The sequence below is a fragment of the Chroicocephalus ridibundus genome, chromosome 1 (genome assembly GCF_963924245.1).
Source record: "Chroicocephalus ridibundus chromosome 1, bChrRid1.1, whole genome shotgun sequence".
Lineage (NCBI taxonomy): Eukaryota > Metazoa > Chordata > Aves > Charadriiformes > Laridae > Chroicocephalus > Chroicocephalus ridibundus.
The window spans coordinates 349,606-356,552 of NC_086284.1; positions in this window are offsets into that span (position 1 = coordinate 349,606).

A 6,947-nucleotide genomic window follows, 5' to 3' on the forward strand; every position below is an offset into this window, starting at 1 on the left:
CTCAGCAATGCCACCCTGCAGTGGCAGCAGGACAGCCCGGAGGAAAAGCCAGGGGCCTTGGCCGAGGAGCAGGAGAAGTGCAAAGACAGCAGTGACAAGGAGCTGTCCCAAGGGGAAGACATCAGCATCCACACCATCTGGGTCAACGCCTCCGTCCCGGAGCTCTTCCAGGACACCCACGCTGGTCCCCAGGAGGAGTCCGGCCGGCCCAGCCGCCTGGGCACAGGGGTGGCAGGAGACATAGCTGGAGACCTGCAGAGCGCGTCTCCTGCCCTGGCTGGTCCCACGGATGCTGAGCCGGCAGCTTGTGCCCTGGCCGGAACTCCTGAGCAAGAGGGGCACCGCACGCCTCTGGCTCCCATGGCAGAAGAGGAGGCAAAGGCAACCGCTTCTCCCATCCTCAGCGAGCAGGCCCCTGCAGCAGAAGTAGAGAGCTGGGCACCTGCCCCATACACCCCCCCAGGCTATAAGGACGAGGCTTTAGAGGACACAATCCTGAGCATGGTGAGACAGGCTCTCATCAATTCTGTGCCTGTGAGCCAGCGCTTGCGGGCACCTGCCCCATACACCCCCCCAGAGTACAAGTACGAGGCTCTGCAGGACACAGCCCTGAGCATGGTGAGAGAGGCTCTCATCAATTCTGTGCTTGTGAGCCAGGAAAAACTGGCAAAACGCAAGGCTGCAGCAACAGCAGCAACACCACCTGCAGCACCACAGGACAGCGAGTCTGCCTCGGCTGCAGAGCCTCGGGGAGAGGCCAGCGCAGCCCCTCTCATCCCTTTGGCACGTGAGCATGGAGAAAACATGGCTTCTCCCACGTCGGAAGACCACTACGATGAAGCGGCTGCTTCAGTGCCTGAAATCCCTCTGGCAGAAGCCGGCGCTCCGCACTTTGCCCCAGCAGCACAGGCAGAGAGCCAGGCACCTGCCCCGCGCAGCCCCACAGCCTACGAGGCTCTGCAGGACATGGCCCTGTGCATGGTGACAAAGGCTGTGGTCAGTGCTATGGCTGTCATCCAGCACAACCTGGCCCAAAGCACCCAGGCTCTCGGCAGGGACACCTCCCACTAGACCAGGCTGCTCCAAGCTCCGTCCAGCCTGGCCTTGAACACCTCCAGGGATGGGGCACTGACAGCTTCCCTGGGCAACCTGTTCCAGCGCCTCACCACCCTTACAATACAGAAATTCTTCCTGATATCCAATCTAAATCTGCCCTCTTTCAGTTTGAAGCCGTTACCCCGTGCCCTATCATTACACTCCCTGATAAAGAGTCCCTCCCCATCCTTCCTCTAGGCCCCCTTTAGGGACTGGAAGGCTGCTCTAAGGTCGCCCCGGAGCCTTCTCTTCTCCAGGATGAACATCCCCAGCTCTCTCAGCCTGTCCTCATAGCATAGGCGCTCCAGCCCTCTGATCATCTTCGTGGCCCTCCGCTGGACCCCTTCCAGCAAGTCCACGTCCTTCTTGTGCTGAGGACTCCAGAGCTGGACGCAGTACTCCAGGTGGGGTCTCACCAGAGCGGAGCAGAGGGGCAGAATCACCTCCCTCGACCTGCTGGCCACGCTTCTTTCGATGCAGCCCAGGATGCCTTGGCTTTCAGGGTTGCAAGCGCGCATTGCCTGCTCATGTTGAGCTTCTTGTCCACCAGCACCCCCAAGTCCCTCTCCTCAGGGCTGCTCTCAAGCCATTCTCCGCCCAACCTGTAGGTGTGCCTGGCATTGCCATGACCCAGGTGCAGGCTCTTGCACTTGGCCTGGCTGAACTTCATGACGTTCACACAGGCCCACCTCTCGAGCCTGTCCAGGTCCCTCTGGATGGCGTCCCTTCTCTCCAGTGTGTCGACCGTGCCACACAGCCTGGTGTCGTCAGCAAACTTGCTGAGGGTGCACTCAATCCCACTGTCCATGTCACTGACAAAGACGTTAAACAGCACTGGTCCCCGTACTGACCCCTGAGGAACACCACTCGTCACCGTGGGCTGCCCAGGCAGGCAGGGACAGCCGGGCATGCCACCGCCGCTCGGCCAGCAAGACACGCCAGCAGCTGCTGCAAGCTGCCGCCTCTGCCACCAGCACCCTCGACTCCTTCTGCCGCGGGCTGGGAACCGGCCAGCAGCACTGCAGCCAGCGGCTGCCTACGGCCGGTCCCACCTGCTGGGGGCATCAACGGTGAGCGGGGCAGACCTGCGAGGGTGAGGACGTTCAGGCCTGCCCAGCAGCTCCCTCCAGCCTACAGCGCAGCAGGGAAGGACGCCGCCCGGGACATCACAAACAAGGTCCTGTGCAAAGTTTTCCCTGCCAGCCATGGACCCAGCCAGCAGCCAGCAGCACCGCGGGACCGTGCACATTGCAAGGCTGCGGCCATGACTGAAAGAACAGACAAGGTGTTGGCAGCCAACAGCAGCAAGGCCCCCGCGGCTTGTCCCACACTGAGGGGGGCACAGGGGGTCACTGGTGCTGCCAGCAGGGCCCCTGCACCAGCTTCCCTGGGCAGGCACGCGGGGCCAGGACACCAAGGACAAGCAGCACAGCAAGATCCACCTACTTCTCCCATCTTCAGTGAGCAGGCCCCTGCAGCAGAGGCAGAGAGGCAGGCACCTGCCCCATACACACCCCGAGAATATGAGGACAAGGTTCTGCAGGACACACCAGCACCCTCGACCTCTCCTGCCGCGGGCTGGCAAATGGCCAGCAGCACCGCAGCCAGCGGCTGCCTACGGCCAGTCCCACCTGCTGGGGGCATCAACGGTGAGCGGGGCAGACATTCGAGGGTGAGGAGCTTCAGGCCTGCCCAGCAGCTCCCTCCAGCCTACAGCGCAGCAGGGAAGGACGCCGCCCGGGACATCACAAACAAGGTCCTGTGCAAAGTTTTCCCTGCCAGCCATGGACCCAGCCAGCAGCCAGCAGCACCGCGGGACCGTGCACATTGCAAGGCTGCGGCCATGACTGAAACAACAGACAAGGTGTTGGCAGCCAACAGCAGCAAGGCCAGCTCCCTCCAGCCTACAGAGGAGCTATAAAGGACACAGCCCGGTGCCTCACGAGTGAGGTCCTGGCCAAGGTTTTCCTTGGAAGCGGGGGACCCAGCCAGCAGCCAGCAGCACCACGGGGAAGGGCTGAGGCCATGACACCAACATCAGACAAGGTGTTAGCGGCCAATGGAGGCAAGGCTTTTGCAGAGGATCCAGCCATCCTGTCCATCAAGACAGAGTCCCTGGAGGAGCTGGAGAGGAGCTGCCTGGCCCGCACCAGGCGCAGCCTGGCCCAACTCAGCAATGCCACCCTGCAGTGGCAGCAGGACAGCCCGGAGGAAAAGCCAGGGGCCTTGGCCGAGGAGCAGGAGAAGTGCAAAGACAGCAGTGACAAGGAGCTGTCCCAAGGGGAAGACATCAGCATCCACACCATCTGGGTCAACGCCTCCGTCCCGGAGCTCTTCCAGGACACCCACGCTGGTCCCCAGGAGGAGTCCGGCCGGCCCAGCCGCCTGGGCACAGGGGTGGCAGGAGACATAGCTGGAGACCTGCAGAGCGCGTCTCCTGCCCTGGCTGGTCCCACGGATGCTGAGCCGGCAGCTTGTGCCCTGGCCGGAACTCCTGAGCAAGAGGGGCACCGCACGCCTCTGGCTCCCATGGCAGAAGAGGAGGCAAAGGCAACCGCTTCTCCCATCCTCAGCGAGCAGGCCCCTGCAGCAGAAGTAGAGAGCTGGGCACCTGCCCCATACACCCCCCAGAGTACAAGTACGAGGCTCTGCAGGACACAATCCTGAGAATGGTGAGACAGGCTCTCATCAATTCTGTGCTTGTGAGCCAGGAAAAACTGGCAAAACGCAAGGCTGCAGCAACAGCAGCAACACCACCTGCCGCACCACAGGACAGCGAGTCTGCCTCGGCTGCAGAGCCTCGGGGAGAGGCCAGCGCAGCCCCTCTCATCCCTTTGGCACGTGAGCATGGAGAAAACATGGCTTCTCCCACGTCGGAAGACCACTACGATGAAGCGGCTGCTTCAGTGCCTGAAATCCCTCTGGCAGAAGCCGGCGCTCCGCACTTTGCCCCAGCAGCACAGGCAGAGAGCCAGGCACCTGCCCCGCGCAGCCCCACAGCCTACGAGGCTCTGCAGGACATGGCCCTGTGCATGGTGACAAAGGCTGTGGTCAGTGCTATGGCTGTCATCCAGCACAACCTGGCCCAAAGCACCCAGGCTCTCGGCAGGGACACCTCCCACTAGACCAGGCTGCTCCAAGCCTCATCCAGCCTGGCCTTGAACACCTCCAGGGATGGGGCACTGACAGCTTCCCTGGGCAACCTGTTCCAGCGCCTCACCACCCTTACAATACAGAAATTCTTCCTGATATCCAATCTAAATCTGCCCTCTTTCAGTTTGAAGCCGTTAGCCCGTGCCCTATCATTACACTCCCTGATAAAGAGTCCCTCCCCATCCTTCCTCTAGGCCCCCTTTAGGGACTGGAAGGCTGCTCTAAGGTCGCCCCGGAGCCTTCTCTTCTCCAGGATGAACATCCCCAGCTCTCTCAGCCTGTCCTCATAGCATAGGCGCTCCAGCCCTCTGATCATCTTCGTGGCCCTCCGCTGGACCCCTTCCAGCAAGTCCACGTCCTTCTTGTGCTGAGGACTCCAGAGCTGGACGCAGTACTCCAGGTGGGGTCTCACCAGAGCGGAGCAGAGGGGCAGAATCACCTCCCTCGACCTGCTGGCCACGCTTCTTTCGATGCAGCCCAGGATGCGTTGGCTTTCAGGGTTGCAAGCGCGCATTGCCTGCTCATGTTGAGCTTCTTGTCCACCAGCACCCCCAAGTCCCTCTCCTCAGGGCTGCTCTCAAGCCATTCTCCGCCCAACCTGTAGGTGTGCCTGGCATTGCCATGACCCAGGTGCAGGCTCTTGCACTTGGCCTGGCTGAACTTCATGACGTTCACACAGGCCCACCTCTCGAGCCTGTCCAGGTCCCTCTGGATGGCGTCCCTTCTCTCCAGTGTGTCGACCGTGCCACACAGCCTGGTGTCGTCAGCAAACTTGCTGAGGGTGCACTCAATCCCACTGTCCATGTCACTGACAAAGACGTTAAACAGCACTGGTCCCCGTACTGACCCCTGAGGAACAGCACTCGTCACCGTGGGCTGCCCAGGCAGGCAGGGACAGCCGGGCATGCCACCGCCGCTCGGCCAGCAAGACACGCCAGCAGCTGCTGCAAGCTGCCGCCTCTGCCACCAGCACCCTCGACTCCTTCTGCCGCGGGCTGGGAACCGGCCAGCAGCACTGCAGCCAGCGGCTGCCTACGGCCGGTCCCACCTGCTGGGGGCATCAACGGTGAGCGGGGCAGACCTGCGAGGGTGAGGACGTTCAGGCCTGCCCAGCAGCTCCCTCCAGCCTACAGAGGAGCAGAGAAGGACGCCGCCCGGGACATCACAAACAAGGTCCTGTGCAAAGTTTTCCCTGCCAGCCATGGACCCAGCCAGCAGCCAGCAGCACCGCGGGACCGTGCACATTGCAAGGCTGCGGCCATGACTGAAAGAACAGACAAGGTGTTGGCATCCAACAGCAGCAAGGCCAGCTCCCTCCAGCCTACAGAGGAGCTATAAAGGACACAGCCCGGTGCCTCACGAGTGAGGTCCTGGCCAAGGTTTTCCTTGGAAGCGGGGGACCCAGCCAGCAGCCAGCAGCACCACGGGGAAGGGCTGAGGCCATGACACCAACATCAGACAAGGTGTTAGCGGCCAATGGAGGCAAGGCTTTTGCAGAGGATCCAGCCATCCTGTCCATCAAGACAGAGTCCCTGGAGGAGCTGGAGAGGAGCTGCCTGGCCCGCACCAGGCGCAGCCTGGCCCAACTCAGCAATGCCACCCTGCAGTGGCAGCAGGACAGCCCGGAGGAAAAGCCAGGGGCCTTGGCCGAGGAGCAGGAGAAGTGCAAAGACAGCAGTGACAAGGAGCTGTCCCAAGGGGAAGACATCAGCATCCACACCATCTGGGTCAACGCCTCCGTCCCGGAGCTCTTCCAGGACACCCACGCTGGTCCCCAGGAGGAGTCCGGCCGGCCCAGCCGCCTGGGCACAGGGGTGGCAGGAGACATAGCTGGAGACCTGCAGAGCGCGTCTCCTGCCCTGGCTGGTCCCACGGATGCTGAGCCGGCAGCTTGTGCCCTGGCCGGAACTCCTGAGCAAGAGGGGCACCGCACGCCTCTGGCTCCCATGGCAGAAGAGGAGGCAAAGGCAACCGCTTCTCCCATCCTCAGCGAGCAGGCCCCTGCAGCAGAAGTAGAGAGCTGGGCACCTGCCCCATACACCCCCCAGAGTACAAGTACGAGGCTCTGCAGGACACAGCCCTGAGCATGGTGAGAGAGGCTCTCATCAATTCTGTGCTTGTGAGCCAGGAAAAACTGGCAAAACGCAAGGCTGCAGCAACAGCAGCAACACCACCTGCAGCACCACAGGACAGCGAGTCTGCCTCGGCTGCAGAGCCTCGGGGAGAGGCCAGCGCAGCCCCTCTCATCCCTTTGGCACGTGAGCATGGAGAAAACATGGCTTCTCCCACGTCGGAAGACCACTACGATGAAGCGGCTGCTTCAGTGCCTGAAATCCCTCTGGCAGAAGCCGGCGCTCCGCACTTTGCCCCAGCAGCACAGGCAGAGAGCCAGGCACCTGCCCCGCGCAGCCCCACAGCCTACGAGGCTCTGCAGGACATGGCCCTGTGCATGGTGACAAAGGCTGTGGTCAGTGCTATGGCTGTCATCCAGCACAACCTGGCCCAAAGCACCCAGGCTCTCGGCAGGGACACCTCCCACTAGACCAGGCTGCTCCAAGCCTCATCCAGCCTGGCCTTGAACACCTCCAGGGATGGGGCACTGACAGCTTCCCTGGGCAACCTGTTCCAGCGCCTCACCACCCTTACAATACAGAAATTCTTCCTGATATCCAATCTAAATCTGCCCTCTTTCAGTTTGA